Raw genomic sequence first — 18,773 nt, forward strand, 5'->3', positions numbered from 1 at the left:
GTCTGATCCAATTGGGATTTCCGATTTCATAATCAGCATTGCCAGGGCTTCCACCGTAGCACAAAAACTCGATTTTGAAAATCTCAATTTTTTGGGTCAAAAATGAGCAAGGGGTTAGACCCCCCTAAAATGGCCTAGCACAATGTTACTTGGTGACTCCATACCGTTTTGAGAAAGACGCGATTTTGAGTAATCTGTTTTTATCCAGAAACTGGCGTGAAGAATCATCGTTGAGGTTGACTCAGTCAGTTCCTACCTTATAGACACAGATAGGCCGAAGGAAATGTGAAGAGGTTCCATAAAAATATGTTCAAAGGTAGGTAGGCAGACCTAGGGATGGGCAAACGTGAAAAAAATATCGATATATATTGTATCGATATTTCTCAACAGTATCGATATATATCGTGAAAAAATATCGATATTTCGATATATCGATATATTAGAATATTCGGGATGAAACACAGATTTGGAAGTGTTATCAATATTTTTATTATTTGAATATATCGGTTTAACGATATATACCAAATTTGTGGTTACCCATGAACTTTATTAAAATATTCGTAATGAAGCACAGATTTGGAAGTGTTATCAATATTTTTATTATTTAAAATACAAAACTAATATCAATTACTATTTTAAGTGCAAATTGCACGTGCACTCCTTTTCTTTTCGTTTAGAACTACTGTCACAAAGCGTTACAATGATCTACCCGTACCGTAGATTCATTGAACTCTATGGGAACCCATAGAGTTCAATGCGTAGATACGAAGGATTGAACTACGAAGTTAACCCAAAACACCACTCATTGTCGTGGTCGTTATACTACACACTAAACACATCAGATCAACGATGTGCGACACATGGAAAAATATCGAAATTTGATACTTCGAAATAAATATCGATAGTCGATAGTATCGGAATTCGAAATATCGACGATATTTATCGATTATTTTTTTAAAAAATATCGATATTTCGATATATCGATATTTTTCGCCCATCCCTAGGCAGACCTGCTACCTAGGCCTTGCGTGGCTTGAGTAGATCACTGTCAACGATGGGGAGATCCGTTGAAAATGCATATAGAGTTGAGCCTTCTCAATTCCAGTAGTTTCAAGTCAAGTCTATGGATCCCTGATGCCCATTTTGAAGAGTGCATCGAATGACTCATCGAAGCGAGGGTGTTATCCCTTTATGGATTTCGCGAAACATCAATTAAATGCTGCATGAAACCTCTTCCACGTGTATGACTGAACCCAAATCCTTCAAAGTGACGGGGTCCTTGCCAATTCCGAAAATACTTTTCGCGCGTCCCTAATCTGGGGGGCGGGGGAAGGGATAGAAAATCAAAATACTCATCCCAGACAGCTCTCACGGAATCGGAGAAATCTCGAAATTGAACGCCTAAAATGCTAATTCGAACGCCTCTCTGCCAAAGTGGTTAAACTGCACAAACACCGTCTATTATATGCGCAATAAGACCTCTCCGTCTCTAATACGATCTCAATTTAGTTTAGTTACGCTCTGTTACACGGGTCGCGTGGCAATCGACTCCCCACCCGCCCTGTTTCCACCCTCCGAGTCGCCAGTGGCGTACCAGGGTTTCACACCTTGGACTCGTTTATCTGATGAGTTTAGGACATGTGCAGAATTTATCGCTAAGGCTCTAGGCACTAACGAATATCAAATACAGCTATTACGAGCACAAGGGTATATCCAGCCTTCTAATCAGATCAAATAATTAATTTACACAACCACAGTTTTCACAGTTATTTTTTTCACTCATTTGCAGATTATCGGCTATCTTGTAATTTTGTTTCGGTACGTCTCTCATTTATATTCGTAGAGCTTTCCAGATACCATATCTAGAGCCTCAGTTCACACACGAATGAGACGACAGGTCTGGCCTAGGTCTGTCACAATATTATTCCAACTATTTATCGCAGTTGATCCAAACAGATGGTCATTGTTTAAACTTTGACTACATTTTTGTTGTGGGTAAAGATATTTATCCGAGTATTGACTAGAAGTTCGAATATCTTGGAGTATTTATGCTACACACGGAAATCATAATAGAACTTGCTTTAAGTTGAGTTTTCTGAAATATCTAGGAATTTGAAACACTTAATTTGCCATAGGTATAAACCTTGTGTTGGATAATGAATGTATGAATGGCATTACATGTTTTTCAATAATATACTTAACTAAGCTGTGCAAATAAATCAATATTTCTTAATATAAATATACAGGGTGGTCCAGATCGTAACCAAGAAATTTTAACCACGTATTCTACATCAAAAATAAGCCCTAGTTTGTCATATAAATATATGTCGAGAAATGTTTTCTCTCCGAGATACGGGGTGTTAAAATTATATAAAAAAAAATGTTTTTTAATGATAACTTTCACACTGCTTAAAATATTTTTATGAAATTTGAAACATAGGCTTTAAGCGTCATGGAGCACTTTTTGCATAATATCATTTCTTTTCTATTCTACCAGTGGCGTCCGTACTGTAGCGAGACTGAATATTTTCACATAAGAAAATGATACGCAACTGGTTTTTCCGACAATAAAAATTACTATTTAAATCTTTATTTTATTTGGAGCAAATTCGGTCTCTGGACTTTTTGCTGTACGGGGCACCGTTTCCGGTTAAAAAAATAAAACACATTCTCATGCATGAAGAAATCGACAAAATTTGATAGGGTAGGTACATAATAATAATAAGACCATTCATTCTTGCTATCAAATTTTGGCGATTCCTTCATGCATGAGAATGTATTTTATTTTTTTAACCGGAAACGGTGCCTCGTACAGCAAAAAGTCAAGTGACCGAATTTGCTCCAAATTAAATAAGGATTTCAATAGTAATTTTTATTGTCGGAAAAACCAGTGGCGTGTCATTTTTTATCTGAAAATATTCAGTCTCGCTGCAGTACGGACGCCACTGGTAGAATAGAAAAGAAATGATATTATGCAAAAATTGCTCCTTGACGCTCAAAACCTATGTCTCAAATTTCATGAAAATATTTCAAGCAGTGTGAAAGTTATCATAAAAAAACATTTTTTTTTCTATAATTTTAACACCCCGTATCTCGGAGGAGAAACATTTCTTGACATATGTTTATATGACAAACTAGCCTTTATTTTTGATGTAGAATACGTGGTTAAAATTTCTTGGTTACGATCTGGACCACCATGTATGTATATTTTTTTGTGATGCTGCTTCCCCTTTTTTCAAATTGTGTCTGTGAATGCTAATTCTGATCGTCGATTGCATTCATATTAATATGTAAATGAATGTAATCATCCAATCATGTTTCTGCTAGAATACGCGTGAAATTTCAGTGGATATTATTCAATTTTTTCGTCTTTTTCCTTGAAATCAAACATCCTCTCTCATTTCAAATTTCGTAAAAGAGCATTGCTAGAAAAATGACTGTATACCTTGAATACGAATAGCTCAATTATGTTGCTTCCATCCATCAATAATATATTTCAACCAAGTCAAACCAGTTTGGATTAGCGATGAATAAATAGCTTCAAAACATATGTATTTTAAAAATTGCCAATCTAGAATGAAGGAGAACGTCTTACCCAGCAGAATTTGCAAATTTAACACTTCCTACAATAGTCCAAACCGATTAACAATTCAGGATCAAGAGTTTGCGGAATGAGGAACAGCAGGGACTACAAACCCTTAATTCCCATATTGAATAATCCCATTGCATCATTCATCAATAATTAATTTGGGGTGTGATTGTTTAGCGATATCACATAGCACAGCGAACTGTTGAGGGGTAGAGAGGGGGTGTAGAGGATAGATGACAGGATCGGATCCATTATAGATAGCGGCAGACAGATTGAGATCAAGAAATAGATATGAATCGAAATTTCAGCATAATTTTTTCCTTGATTTTGCATGCTATTTTCAATAACTCAATAAATTGAAAGTTTCGATGGAACTTAAACTGAATAGGTTAGATTTCTTCAGGTTGGACAGTGGAGAACACAATAATATATCAATTAAATGAATACAGAGTTGAATGCAGTTAATTTAAGCACCGAGCGTAGAAAATATAGTATTTCTTTAGAGTATTATGTTATTTTACGTTTTCTTATGAGATATATCAGAATAAGTGCGTTAGGAACACGAGTTTTCGTCAGAGAATTGGCTGAAAGTGTCATCAGTGATGCAGATTTGCATTACCTCATTCATATGCAAGTTGATCCGGAATTATCTCAAAAATAGAAGATTTTACGTGAAAGTGGAAGGAGAATGCTCCACAACAAGAGATTTAGAGGCTGGAGTACCCCAAGGGTCAGTGCTTGGGCCACTTCTGTACAACATATACATTCACGATATTCCGAAGAATCCAAGAACCATGCTAACGTTATATGCTGACGACACAGGCATAGCAACTCGACACCGAAACCCAGAAATAATAGAACGAGTTTTACAAGAAACGATTGACGAAACGAATGACTGCATAAAGTGAAAAATCAAGATCAATGGACAAAAGAGATAAGCAATATTACTACAGAAGAGAAGACTGCGACCCACAACGAAACTGGAAGTTGACGGCGAAGAAATCGACTGGAAAAATGAAGCTAAATATTTAGGAATAACGCTTGACAAAGGACTTACTTGGAAAAGTCATATCAAACAAGCAATCGACAAAACGAAAGCAGCGATGAATAGACTCTACCCTTTAATAGGAAGAAGAAGCCACATGTCGAAAGAGACAAAATTGAAGATAATCAAAACCGTTGCTAGGCCTCAACTGACTTATGGATCAGTTGCCTGGGGCTTCGCGGCAAAGAGCCACATCAAAAGAATTCAGGCCACTGAAAACAAGCTGCTACGATGTGCAATAGATGCACCTTGGTTTGTCAGGAATAGACAGATTTATAGGGACCTAAAATGGGAAACCATAACGGAATTCATGAACAGAAAAGCAAAGAAATTATTCGAAACAGCGAAAAACCATCCGAATCAAGAACTCAGGAGACTAGTGGACTACGACCCAGAGGAAGACAAGAGGAGAATGCGAATTTACCGAAGGAGACCAAGAGATCAATTAAAACGAGATCAAAATAACAACAGAAACTTATTGAAAAATTCAATAAAGTGTTAATCCAATAAAGGATAAACACATAAATCCCAGCACGATAATGTGCGAGAAGAAAACCGACTAAGAGACGAACGGTTTATAGGCAAATGCCCGGAACCAAAATTCAAGAAGCTGTTAAGGGTTTTTAGTGGGTCTCGAGCTCAGAAGAGTGAGAAACCCCACACTTGTTCCACCTCAGGAGAGGGTGGTTCGTCTGATTTGCAGATTTTCCCCCTGCTACACAAAAAAAAATACCTCATTCATACACCCATATCTGCAGAAGCAAAAAATAAGCTTAGATCCTTGAAATAGCCCATTGAGATATACGCAGACGGTCGCGCCATCTATCATCGAGTAGACGGATGAGCTACCTAGGTAACCCGATCCATATACAGATTCCTGCCAACACCAAACGATATCCGAATGTTTAATCAGTTTTCTGACTCATATTTTCAAGATCTATCTGCAAATTCTACGAAATATCAGCGATACGATCATCTCGCCAATCGAGTCGACATTTTCCCCTCAATTTACAAGACCCACACCGTGTCACAGTTCATAACGACGCGTTCTGTTATCACGGAGGCCATAAAATCTTAATAGCAGATGTTCAATCTGCAACGCCGAGAGACATGAATAATGAAGCACCCCATCCGGCGTCGATGCCACCACCAGCAGATCCGATATATGAAAATGATAAAATCCCATATTTATAAGGTAATTTAAATTCGGCAAAACAATGGGCATAAATACGGTTCGAGGTCATTTAACCAGTAATTTATAACCGAAATAAATTGATAGGTGGCGTTGGACATAACGCGTCGGAAAATGAGCGCGGCTCAAGCGTCGGGACGTCGATTCATTTCGGGTTATCCGCAGGGCCGTACTTCCACTTCCATTATTCGAAATTTTTTTATTTTTCGAACTATGTCGTCCCGGGTCATTTTTTTTACTAATTCGAGGTCGTAGATCACGACTAGGCAATCAGATTTTTCCTAGGATCAGTATTTTCGGAAATAAATCACTTTCAGTGGAAAATTTCGAAAAAATTGGTCAACTTTGAAGAGCTATAGCAGACAGAAAAAAGTTACTAAACATATGCTGATTTTTTTTGTGATAGATTGATCATTTACTAATGGAAAAATCCATATTTCATCCATATACCTCGAACAGTTTGGATTTTATGATTTTTTCCGCGAAGGTCCAAAACTCCGAATTTTCCATCAACCATAACTTGAAAACTGATCCTTTTAGCAAAATTCTGTTTGCATATTCGTAATCTACGCCCTCGATTTAGTAAATACTTCAGTTTTGGTGGAAATCTGGGAGATCGAAAATTTTTCAAATTTTCCATACATATGTATGGAAAAATTGCGATTTAAAAAAAAAAAAAATTTGGTCTCCGATTAAAACCAAATTTATACTGTCAACTAATTCGAGGGCGTAGATAACGAATATGCAAACAGATATTTAAAAAAAAAATTATTTTTCAAGTTATGGTCGATGAAAATTGGAAATTTTGGACCTTCTCGGAAAAAATCATAAAATCGAAACTGTTCACATAAGATCAATGAAAATTGGAATTTTCTATTCGCAAAGGATCAATCTATCATCAAAAAATTAGCATATGTCTAATTCTCCTATTCTGGCTGCTACAGCTCCTCAAAGTTGACCAATTTTTTCGAAACTTTCCACTAAAAGTGATTCATTTCCTAAAAAACTGATCCTACAAAAAATGCAATTGCATATTCGTAATCTACGATCTCGAATTAGTCAATAAAATGATCTGGGTCGATATATTTTGGACTATTTAACAATTTTCAACTCTTCTAGAGATATATTCTTCCAAGATCAAATATTCTTTGATGTATCGACTTTTGAAACCTAAGATAAACAGTTTGCAGTGTTTATGGGTCATGATTGATATTTCCCCTGATAAAAGGTCCCTAAGATATCTGGTCATATTGAGATGGGCATCAACCTGCACAAGTGAGAAAGGTTTGCTCTCTCCACTTGAGGTTTATGGATGCAGGGAACTTTCTTCAAAGGCCCATTCGTTCTTCAAACGTTGAAACAACGCGGCTATCTTCATTTAGGCTGGATCCATCTCGAAGAAATCTTTCAGGGTATGATTAAATACACCCTCCTTGCTCCATATCATTTATCCCCTCAAGTCCAATGGACGAACACGTAGCAGATGCCCATGCTCCAGAACTAGCCCTCAAGACATTGACTAACGAGGAAATCAGCCTCCAAATGGCCCAATAACTTAGCTGAGCTATAAACCTAACGCCTCCAGGGACATCTGCGCATAGGTGGCCAACGCAGAGGCAATCTCTTTACCGACTTGAGGCGCAAAACAAACAGCACAATAGTACAAAATAATAGTCTAAGTTGGCCACAATTACTTAATCTACGAGTTGAGACCCCAAACGGGCGGGGGATCCACGAGCAGGCAGAACGGAGTGGGCTGAACTAACAAACAACCGGAGGAGCATTTTAATTAAGGTGATTAGGTACCGCTTCTGGAATTGTGTACACGAATAAATTAAGTTTAAAAGTGAATTAGTTGCTCCTTGGGCTCGGGCAGAATTAACGGCTGCGGTTCAAAACGGGACTTGTTGAAATTTCTCATTTTGCCTAGCCCGTTTCCATCGGTTTGAACCGGGTTTGTTTGCTGGATTCCCAGCTTCACTTTCGGAGGCTTTTTGGTCTTGATATCGAACCCAATGAACGCCTATGAATCCGACTTCATTCGACATTCTTTCAGATTTTTTTTGTTGGTGGAATCGACGTCTTAGGGAAATTGAGTAGCAGATGATATTGATCGTCGCATTTTGAGTGACTTTAAATGGCCATATCTTTTTATCAGGACAGAATCGGAAAAAATGGTATAAGAAAAAAGTGTTTCTTTTGACCCCAAGAATCTACTGTTAAAATATTTGTACCAGTCAAAGACTCATCCTGTATGTATCAAGGTAATGTAATATATTGCTGACATTCACATTTATACTTACCTGAAGATGCTATCGTTAGGTATAGTGAAATAAGTACAGTGATTCAATAGCTCATCCTAGTGAAATCAGGTGATTTAGTTTTCAGTTCAATTATAGATTTTTGTCAAGTATCGTAGACGTTGAAAATATCGATGTCAACATCCTGATGCCGTCAATTGTTAGCCCATCCGAAAGAAGCTCAGGACGAAAATATTATGCAAATTTAATCAACGCAATCATGACCAGTTTAAGAGGAGGACCATACACAGCCTCATTCTTCACCAAGTACTGACAACAGGGAGGGTAAACAATTGAAACAAATTGCCAGTAATGACGTAATTCGATGATATGTGAACAGCTGTCGAACAAACGATTGCGAGCCAACAAGCCGGTGGTCTTGAAGTCCTCCGGGATTTTAAGGGGTGTAGGTTCTGTGGTGAGCACCCCAGAAAGACGGGGAGACAGGGGGGTTCGACCCAGGAGATTTATATTCAATTAAAATAAATCAGTGTTAAATTTCGTGTTATGATTTTGTCACAGTCGCTGCTTGGGACGGGTATGATTTGGCAGATGGTCTTACCTTAGGCATTCAAGCATAATTTATTGATATGATTTGTAAATTTTCCATTGAAGATGATGACCCAACGGGAAGGCCAGTTTCTGTGTCAGTCCTGGAAAATATCGATGTTATTTTGGATATGAGAAAAATTGCTGCAAAATGGATCCCCAAATGTTTGAATGTTGAGCAAAAGCGTGCAAGGGTAGAAGCATCGCGTTCGATCTGTGCTCGATTTGAAAACGATGTAGACTTCTTGAACCGAATAATTATGAATGAGACTTGGGTACATTTCTACGATCCAGAAACAAAGCAACAATCCATGGAGTGACACTCTGGTTCTCCAAGACCTAAGAAGTTTCGTGTCCAAAAATCTGCTGCAAAAAATCGTACTTTAGTTTTTTGGGATTGCCATGGAGTAATCATGATTGATTTTTTGGATAAGGGTAGAATAATAACCGGAGATTACTATTCGACATCACTGACCACTCTACGAAAAAAAATTAAAGAGAAAAGACGCGAAAAGATATTTTGTTTTTGCAGGACAACGCCCCGGCACACGAATCTCATGTTGCCATGCAAAAAATTCGTGATTTAGGGTTTGCATTACTAGAACACCTCCTTTATTCACCAGATTTGGATCCATCTGACTATCGTCCCTTTCCTCAACTGAAAAGAAGTTTAAAAGATCGTAAATTTTCCTCCAACGAGGAGGTAATGAAAGCTGTGGAGGTCTGGTTGGCAGAGCAAGAAGAAACATTTGTTTTGAAAGGTCTAGAGACGTTGCAGATTCGCTGTAATAAATGTATACAATTAAGAGAAGAATATGTTGAGTAATAAAATATTGTGACATTGGAATTTTGTTTGGTTTCATAGTAGGCTAAGATTTTTTCAATATATCCTCGTATATCGAAAAATTATTACTTTTACAGCCTCAGTAACTCTAGAATCATTCACTTTAGCAAGATTATGGATGGAAACGTCTTATTAGAAATTTTATGTAGATCATTTTTGTATACACCGACGCTTAAAAGGATACTTTAAATGAAATCCTCAAGAGCAGGTTAACAGAAGGTCACAAATCACAAAGTGATGGTCATTAGTCCTGCTTTTTTCCCAGGTGGACTTTCTAAAGGATATCAATTTTTTTTTACATGTGGCGCATTCTCAAAACAAAACCCACCCTCTCACATACCCTCACCTTTCCTGAGCTACAGATAACCTTTCGAACCGCACAAAAATCGAAACCTCCTACAGCTCGGACCGCATTGTTCCACGAAAAACGATCTAATTAAAATAAAAAAGTCAGGCGGGCGGTTTTCTGTAACCACACAGTGCGGTGGGCAGCCGCAAAAGAAGGGAACAGATTGCAGGAAGTGGCGCGAAGCAACCACCCCATCTCCCGAACGATCTGGCGCAAATATTTGCTGACTCCGCACAGAAAATTAAGTGGAATTGAAATGGATTCCAAAGGTAAACGGATGATTGAAAGGGGAAAGGAGGGCAGACTCGGAGTGGATGGCGTGGAAGTGGATCGTTGAGAATACACCGAGCAAATCGACGTCAGATTTTGCAGCATTTCGATTTCGCAATTTCATCGACAAGTCATAAGATGTTCACACAAAAAAATAATGCCCACAGGATGTAAATAAACATTGGTCAAAGGAAGAGAATCGCAATCTCGGAGCAGAAATAGTTGCCTTACGAAAATATTTGGCTTACGAAAATAGTTGCCTTACGAAAATAGTCGCCTTACAAAAAAAATAGTTGCCTTACAAAAAAATAGTTGCCTTTCGAAAATAGTTGCCACACAAAAAATTATTTGCCTTTCGAAAATAGTTGCCTTACGAAAATATTTGGCTTACGAAAATAGTTGCCTTACAAAAAATAGTTGCCTTACAAAAAAATAGTTGTCTTTCGAAAATAGTTGCTTTACGAAAATAGTTGCCTCACAAAAATTAGTTGCCTTTCGAAAATAGTTGCCTTACGAAAATAGTTGCCCTACGAAAATAGTTGCCTTACGAAAATAGTTGCCTTGCGAAAATAGTTGCCCTATGAAAATAGTTGCCTCACGAAAATAGTTGCCTTACGAAAATAGTTGCCCTACGAAAATAGTTGCCTTACGAAAATAGTTGCCTTGCGAAAATAGTTGCCCTATGAAAATAGTTGCCTCACGAAAATAGTTGCCCTATGAAAATAGTCGAAGGAGAGTTAATTTTTGACTATAGTTGTTTTCGAAAACTGATTTCAAAGAATCGAAGCAGAAGTATATTCGAAATCATCGTAAAGAGCACAAAAATAATCCATCGAAAGTCTCAGCCAGACCAACTCAGTTATGCAAATTGAATTTACCACCAACCGATTTTTTCCTACCCCGATTTCAGCCCGGAATATTCAATTTCGCTGAAGAGACAACAGAGTTTCGTATATTCCTGTTTTCAACTTCGTAACTAATTCATGCCAACAGTTAGTCGAATCGTTCCGTATACGGGGAAAGTAATTAAGTGGTGAAATATAAATGCTACGGACATAATGGAACAGAATTCTGACCGTAGAACTGCCCCAGGATATCTAGCTACGCCATTTATGATCATTTGCACAGGTAATAGCCAAATTAGTACACTTCAGACGTAAAAGTAAAGCTGTAGGGAATTAATAATTCCTGAACCTCCGAAGTTAATGGTTGGTATGACTGAAACGAAAAGGTTTCGTGGTTACTGATTTCTGATTTCCGTTTTGATTCTGCTGTACGTATCATTGGTTTTTCTGCAATAGGGTCAGAGGTTTAGAGAATTTTCAACGACCACTTATTATGGACGAATGGAATGGCCTGCTGCATCTCTACTTCTTTCATTCATTGCTGAATCTCGTTACCAAGAATAAATCTACAAAAAAACTAAAAAACCAGACTATCGGTGCGATCAAACTTATGATTTCTTAGGGGTACTTGCGACTGTGTGCACTTGTGTGACTGAAGAGACCCAACCGTGACCTACAGATCCTTCTACACTCTGGGCTTAGATAGTCACCAACCAGATCTGGCCACCACTGTATTCTTCTCGAGTCTCCATTATAGCTGTGGACCAAAGACCTCCACTGTGATCTGTCTAACGCTAGTTGTTCCCAGTCATGATTGGCATTAACTGATTCCAGGGATTGATGCAGTAAATCCTTATACTGATCCCCTGGTTTCTGAGCTCCCTCTGTGAATTCGCCGTACAGAACTAATTTGGGGAGTCTTGTGTCTTACATCTTCAGAATGTGGCCGCTCCATCTGAGTCGGCCCTCGTTACTTGAGTCTCAATTGTTATACAACTCGCGCGCTGCAAGACTTCCGCATTTGAAACTTTGTGGAACCATCTGATGTGCATAATTTGTCTTAGATGACGTTGTTGCGTTTGTTCAAGCTGTTTAATGTGTCGCGTGTAGGGAGTTCAGCCTGTTGGAAAGACCACTGCTTTGTAAACAGCTGTCTTGGTCTACAGATTGACCACACCGCTTACCTGACCCGCCGTAGACATTACAACAGCTCCCCAATGCTTTTACGGATGTTTGGCAAAGAATTCCTAAAACTTTAATTGATACAATGCACAATACAGTAGGGCCACCACTACGAAGAGTTACAGGATGCCCAGGTCAGATATTAACCTTGTTTTCAAGGACTTTTCCTACCTCCACGTCGTTTTATATTACAGACAAACAGACATAAGTGAACGTATAAGATCGAATAACTCAACATAGCGGTTATTTCTAACGTAAAACAGAATAATAATAAAATATACTCGTTGACATCGACATTGTATAAATGACGTCGATCTAGGACATAATGAAATTCAAACAACGCTAATGTAGCGTCCTCCAACACTATCAGCTTCGAACAGGCGAACATGATCATACAACAAAAGAGAAACGTCGTCTTCTTTTGTCGTCGAAACCCTGCCCAGACGTTGATAAATTGCCATTCAATTAGGGCGGTTTCCCCTATTTTCTGGCAAACTCGAGCCCTAAAAACTGTATCGATATATATGGCAAGGCCGGCCGTTTTGGCATCATGTTGAATATAAATGGAAATTGGATTTCACGTAAGGAGCTGCAATGTGGAAATCAAAAATTGAAATGACCGTATACTGTTCGATTTCCTATAGCAGTTTGTCGATGGTGAAAGCATCCCTTCTGAATTATCGGTTGTTGAAAGAGGGACTTTTTTCACGCTTTCTTTAATGAAATTGAAAGGGTGTCAAGATACGTTAAGTCTTTCAGTTTTCTATCTTTTACACTCTTGAAAAGTCGTACCTTTATTCTTTTTTTTTTAGTGGTGTTTCTAGGGGTAACTCCTTAAAATCAACTAAATTGAAAAATTCTAAGCCTACTATAGAACCAAACAAAATTTCAATGTCAAAATATTTCATTACTCAACATATTCTTCTCTTAATTGGATGCATTTATTACAGTGAACCTGCAGCGTCTCTAGACCTTTCAAAAAAAATGTTTCTTCTTGCTCTGCAAACCAGACCTCCACACGTTTTATTACTTCCTCGTTGGAAGAAAATTAACGACCTTTTAAACTTTTTTTCAGTTGAGGAAATAGATGTCGTCGCATGGAGACAAATCTGGGAGTGTTCTAGTAATTCAAACCCTATAAATCACGAATTTTTTGCATGGCAATATTAGATTTGTGTGCAGGGGCGTTGTCCTGCAAAAACAAAACACCTTTGGATAGCTTTCCGTGTCTTTTCTCTTTGATTTTTCCCGTAGAGTGGTCAGTAATGTCGAATAGTAATCTTCGGTTATTGTTCTACCCTTATCCAAGAAATCAATCATGATTACACCATGGCAATCCCAAAAAACTGTAACAACAACTTTTCCAGCAGATTTTTGGACACGAAACTTCTTAGGTCTTGGAGAACCAGAGTGTCGCCATTCCATCGATTGTTGCTTTGTTTCTGGATCGTAGAAATGTACCCAAGTGTCATCCATAGTAACAATTCGGTTTAAGAAGTCTACATCGTTTTCAAATCGAGCACAGATCGAACGCGATGCTTCTACCCTTGCATGCTTCTGGTCAACATTCAAACATTTGGGGATCCATTTTGCAACAATTTTTCTTATGTCCAAATTGACGTCAACTATGTGATGAACGCGTTCGTATGAAATATTCAGTGCTTCAGATATCCGTTTTAGCCCAATTCGACGGTCTGATAAAATCATGTCATGAACTGCATCGATATTTTCGGGTACTGACACAGGAACTGGCCTTCCCGATCGGTCATCATCTTCAATGGAAAATCTACATCTTTTGAAGCTTGCAGTCCAATTTTTCACGGTCGCATACGAAGGACATTGATCAGCAAGGGTATTAAGCATATCTCCGTAAATCTGCTTACCTCTTAACCCTTTCAAATATAGGTACTTGATGATGGCTCGATACTCCAATTTTTCGATTTTCACAATTTCAGTGGACATCTTCTTTCTTTCAATTAATTGCGTAACTTTGGTTTACTTTTTTGGCCTCCAACTTCACACTGACACTTCTAATGAGTTATTGTTTGTTGCTATGGTAACGCAATACTTTTTTATGCATGGAACTGGTCTAGGATATTTATATATCAATAGATCCTCGTATTCTGAAAAAGCAACTCAAAGTTTCCAAAGGGCAGGGGGGGTATAGCCCCTATGGCCCCCACTGGAACCGCTCTCGAAGAGTCACCTAAACCAACGAAAAAATTAAATTCCCCAACTGATACTCCCGGATCGGGTTGCAAACTCCATAAATTCCGGATAAGAAAAATCATATTTAAAAGAGATTTATGCCGTTTATGTGTCTCGGTATCGAAAAGAAGCCCCTCCTAGCGCTGTATATCCACGTCCAATTACCACAGCAGACTCCGGAGTAATTTGGCAATTTGTTAGTCGTTAAAATTCTCAGCTGTCTGTTCCTGTCATTTGACGGTCGGATGGTTCACAAGTCAGCCGCAAACGTGCATGTCGCCACTTCGGTATAAATAAAGACGTTTTTCATTTGGTTTTCCCAAAATAACACTTTGAGACGAGGCTCATAGATGTGGACCCTTTTGCGTTTGCTGGAGCTTGACAATGGCCCTCTTTGATTAGTGGACGAGGAGCTTTTTTCTTATTGAGGATCAAATAGCAGTCAAATATAATTTATGTACCAATATTGGAAGAGAAAAGGAAGTTAGTGACACTTTTTTATGGAAATCTACTGGGTTTTATCAACTTGAGCTACAAAAACTGAATCATTCGGTCGAAACCAGTGTTATCTAATCTTTCTGGTCAGTTTTTTAGAATACGATTCAGTTTACAGCATTGGACTAGTACTTTTCTTGAACAATCACTACGTGAATCCAGAGAATGATTTAATCTCCAAATTTGCATCCTTTAAGCAGTCTGAATGGTTTTCAGGGCTTACCCTTACCAATACCATCAATACAAAGAGTGGGTGTATGACCTTATTTTTGTGAAGTTCAAGTCAATTTGGACATGAGAAAAATTGCTGCAAAATGGATCCCCAAATGTTTGAATGTTGACCAAAAGCGTGCAAAAGTAAAAGCATCGCGTTCGATCTTTGGTCGATTTGAAAACGTTGTAGACTTCTTAAACCGAATTGTTACTATGGATGAGACTTGAGTACATTTCTACGATCCAGAAACAAAGCAACAATAGATGGAATGGCGACACTCTGGTTCTCCAAGACCTAAGAAGTTTCGTGTCCAAAAATCTGCTGGAAAAGTTCTTGCTTCAGTTTTTTGGGATTGCCACGGAGTAATCATGATTGATTTTTTGGATAAGGGTAGAACAAGAAACGGAGATTACTATTCGGCATTACTGACCACCCTACTGGAAAAAATCAAAGAGAAAAGACGCGGAAAGGTATCCAAAGGTGTTTTGTTTTTGCAGGACAACGCCCCTACATACATATCTCATATTGCCATGCAAAAAAATTCGTGATTTAGGGTTTGAATTAGTAGAACACCCCCCTTATGCACCAGATTTGTCTCCATCTGACTATCATCTCTTTCCTCAACTGAAAAGAAGGTTAAAAGGTCGTAAATTTCCTTCCAACGTGGAGGTAATAAAAGCTGTGGAGGTCTGGTTTGCAGAGCAAGAAGAAACATTTTTTTGAAAGGTCTAGAGATGTTGAAGGTTCGCTGTAATAAATGTATCGAATTAAGAGGAGAATGTGTTGAGTAATAAAATATTTTGACATTGAAATTTTGTTTGGTTCTATAGTAGGCTGAAAATTTTTCAATATTTCCTCGTATATTTATAGATGGTCATCAACATCAGCCATTTCTACTCAGTATTTGTCAAGAAATTATTGGGCCTCTAATTGCCACTATGCTTCCGCAACAGTCTCAACTCCCCTAGACAAAACCGGGATAGTTTTCCCATATTATCCCGATTATACGTTTCTAATCGATCACCCAGAATATAGGTAGTTTCGCCAATACATCATTAAGTCATCAATCACGAGGGACTCTCTGTGTGCTTCACACGCAAGCGGCTCCACGGCTAAACCAATAAAGTGATAACGTAACACAATTTTAATTTCAAATAAGTCCGGCGAACAGCCCTGAAAAAACGCAGGAGGTCCTTGATTGGAAAATAATGGCCAAGTTATCGGTTTTGCAGCCCCGATACGGCCGCAAACAGATTAGCTGGTGGTTGTAGCTTGGTAACCGGTCTGGACCACCCCTTTCGTTGTTTGCTTTGTATATGTTGCATCTTGCGTGGGGGGAAAATTGATTATGACTTTATCAATTACTGATGATACCCTCGAATGTATACCAGGGATGTTCCGATCCAGTTTTATCGTTATAGCTAAAATTCGAGTGATTCATTCAAAGAATAATTTGCGAAAAATGAATTTTGTCGATTGCAGGAAATTTGAATGCAGGGTTTGAATTTAGAGGTTTGAAAATTTGATAACAACATAATTTCGAAGTCTTTGTTATTGAATGGAGTCAGTGGCGGTTCCTGGGGTGATTTTGGGTGGGGGCCAATTTTATATTTGAAATCCTGTGAGGTGTTTGTGGATATAAACTAGGTACCTATATATCTTCATTATTGTAATATAAGCTTTATTTCCTCAATTGGGAATTGAAGAAGATGTTCATTTCTTGATGTGGTTGAAGTTATGTATTGGTTTCCCAATTGCAAAATGGCGAATGCGTCGGTAATCAAAATTTAAATCGTTTTTATGATGCGAAAAATTGGTGTTATATGTCATGATGTGATAAATACGAAGAAATGCACCACAGTATTTCCGAATATCGAACAATTTTGCTCTTATAAGTAAATATCAGTATAGGACCAACAATTTTTCTTGGAACTTTTAATGGGTATCTCTCCCAACATCTGAAATACTAATCATTTGAAGAAAATGCTTGAATTATTGGTTAGAAAATGTTTTTCCGAAACAAAGCTGCCTAACAAATGATATAATCGAATGTAATCGAACATAAACTTACTTTCTTCAGACTATAAATTGAAAATTCTTCAATTATTATGTACAATCATGTAAAATTCTGATAACATTCTGAAAATCTCAATTTTAATGAAAATTAATTCTACATTGACTTTATAACTTATTTTTTATGTTCTCTCGGGAAGATTTTGAACGAAACAAGACACATTAAATGGAAGAAAAATTCAGGATTTCACCGAATCTTATGTGAAAGAAGAGAAATGAACAATTTTCAAAATACTGAAATGCTGATAAGTGATTTAATACTTGGTATTTCCACCCCTTGCGTTAATTACAGCTCGACAACGACGGTTCATACTCAAAATGAGTGATCTTAAAATGTTCTGATCTAATACTTCCCAGATTTCTCCGAGTTGGATTCCTAAGTCATTAAGAGTAGCTGGATGATTTTCTGAACTTCTCAGCCTTCTATTGAGGTTGTCCCAAACCTGCTCAATCGGATTGAGATCTGGACTTCTTGCTGGCCATTCCATTCGAGAGACTTCAACCTCTTCAAGGTATACTCCTGAACGATGCGCGCACGATGGAGTCTGGCATTATCGTCCATAAAAATGAAATTTTCACCAATGTATGGGGCAAATGGCACTACATGCTCTTCAAAAAGGTTCCTTATATACTTATCAGCATTCATAGCTCCATTATCAACGACCACTAGGTCTGTGCGAGCAGTCAAAGATATTCCAGCCTATACCATAATCGATCCTCCCACGAAACCAGTAGTATTCAGGAAATTGCACTGAGCATATCTTTCATGTGGACGTCTGTATACAAGGGAACGTCGATCACAATGGTAGAGGTAGAATCTAGACTCATCTGTGAAGAGAACTTCAACCCAATCGGCCTCTTCCCAATGGATATGCTCTCTCGCAAAATCCAAACGCGCCCTTCGATGGGCTGGGGTAAGAGCTGGGCCTCTTGCCGCGACACTAGGCCTAAAGCCCGTTTGCAACAGCCGAGAATTCTCTAGAAAATTTACTCGAGATTTCATGCGCCGTGAATTATGTACCGTTACATACGCACTTTCGGTAGAATTCTCTGTTCAGTTGCGTACTAAATAGTCTCCGCCCTTTTCTTGCGAGAATTTTGTAGAGAATTCTCCAGAGAATTCTCGGCTGTTGCAAACGGGCTTTAAATCATATTCTCTGAGGCGATTTCTTATTGTCAGGTGGTTTTGAGTTATATTCATGTGAATTGATGAAAATTTGGTGAGGAACTACGAATTGTTGGGAAAAAACTGAAATTTACAAATTGAACAAAAGAAAAAAAGGAATGTCAGGTGTGGGGTTCGAACCCACGCTCCCTTTCGGGAACCAGAGCTTAAATCTGGCGCCTTAGACCGCTCGGCCAACCTGACGATGGAATATCTAGGTAAAACTGCGTTATATAATCAAAGCAGGAAAATGTTGTTTTAAGTAATATTTATACTATATTTCAACTATTAATTCTTATTCCTTCTAAACCCGAATCCGTAAGCAATTACAGAATTGGCTCTTTACGCTTCAGCTTCAAATAATGAGCTATAAGTATCAGTTTCAATCAGTTTTGGATAGGTTGGAGAGTTATCTTCTTACTTATATTTAACTTATCTTTATCTATGGTTTTA

General features: G+C 38.1%; 1 non-coding gene across 1 annotated transcript; it reads right to left on the reverse strand.

Moving 5' to 3' along the window:
• Positions 1 to 18,440: 18,440 nt before the first annotated feature.
• Trnal-uaa lies at positions 18,441 to 18,524 on the reverse strand. The gene has a single exon. It is a non-coding gene; the product is annotated as a tRNA-Leu (tRNA).
• Positions 18,525 to 18,773: the final 249 nt, after the last annotated feature.

This window comes from Coccinella septempunctata, chromosome 5 (assembly GCF_907165205.1).
Source record: "Coccinella septempunctata chromosome 5, icCocSept1.1, whole genome shotgun sequence".
NCBI lineage: Eukaryota > Metazoa > Arthropoda > Insecta > Coleoptera > Coccinellidae > Coccinella > Coccinella septempunctata.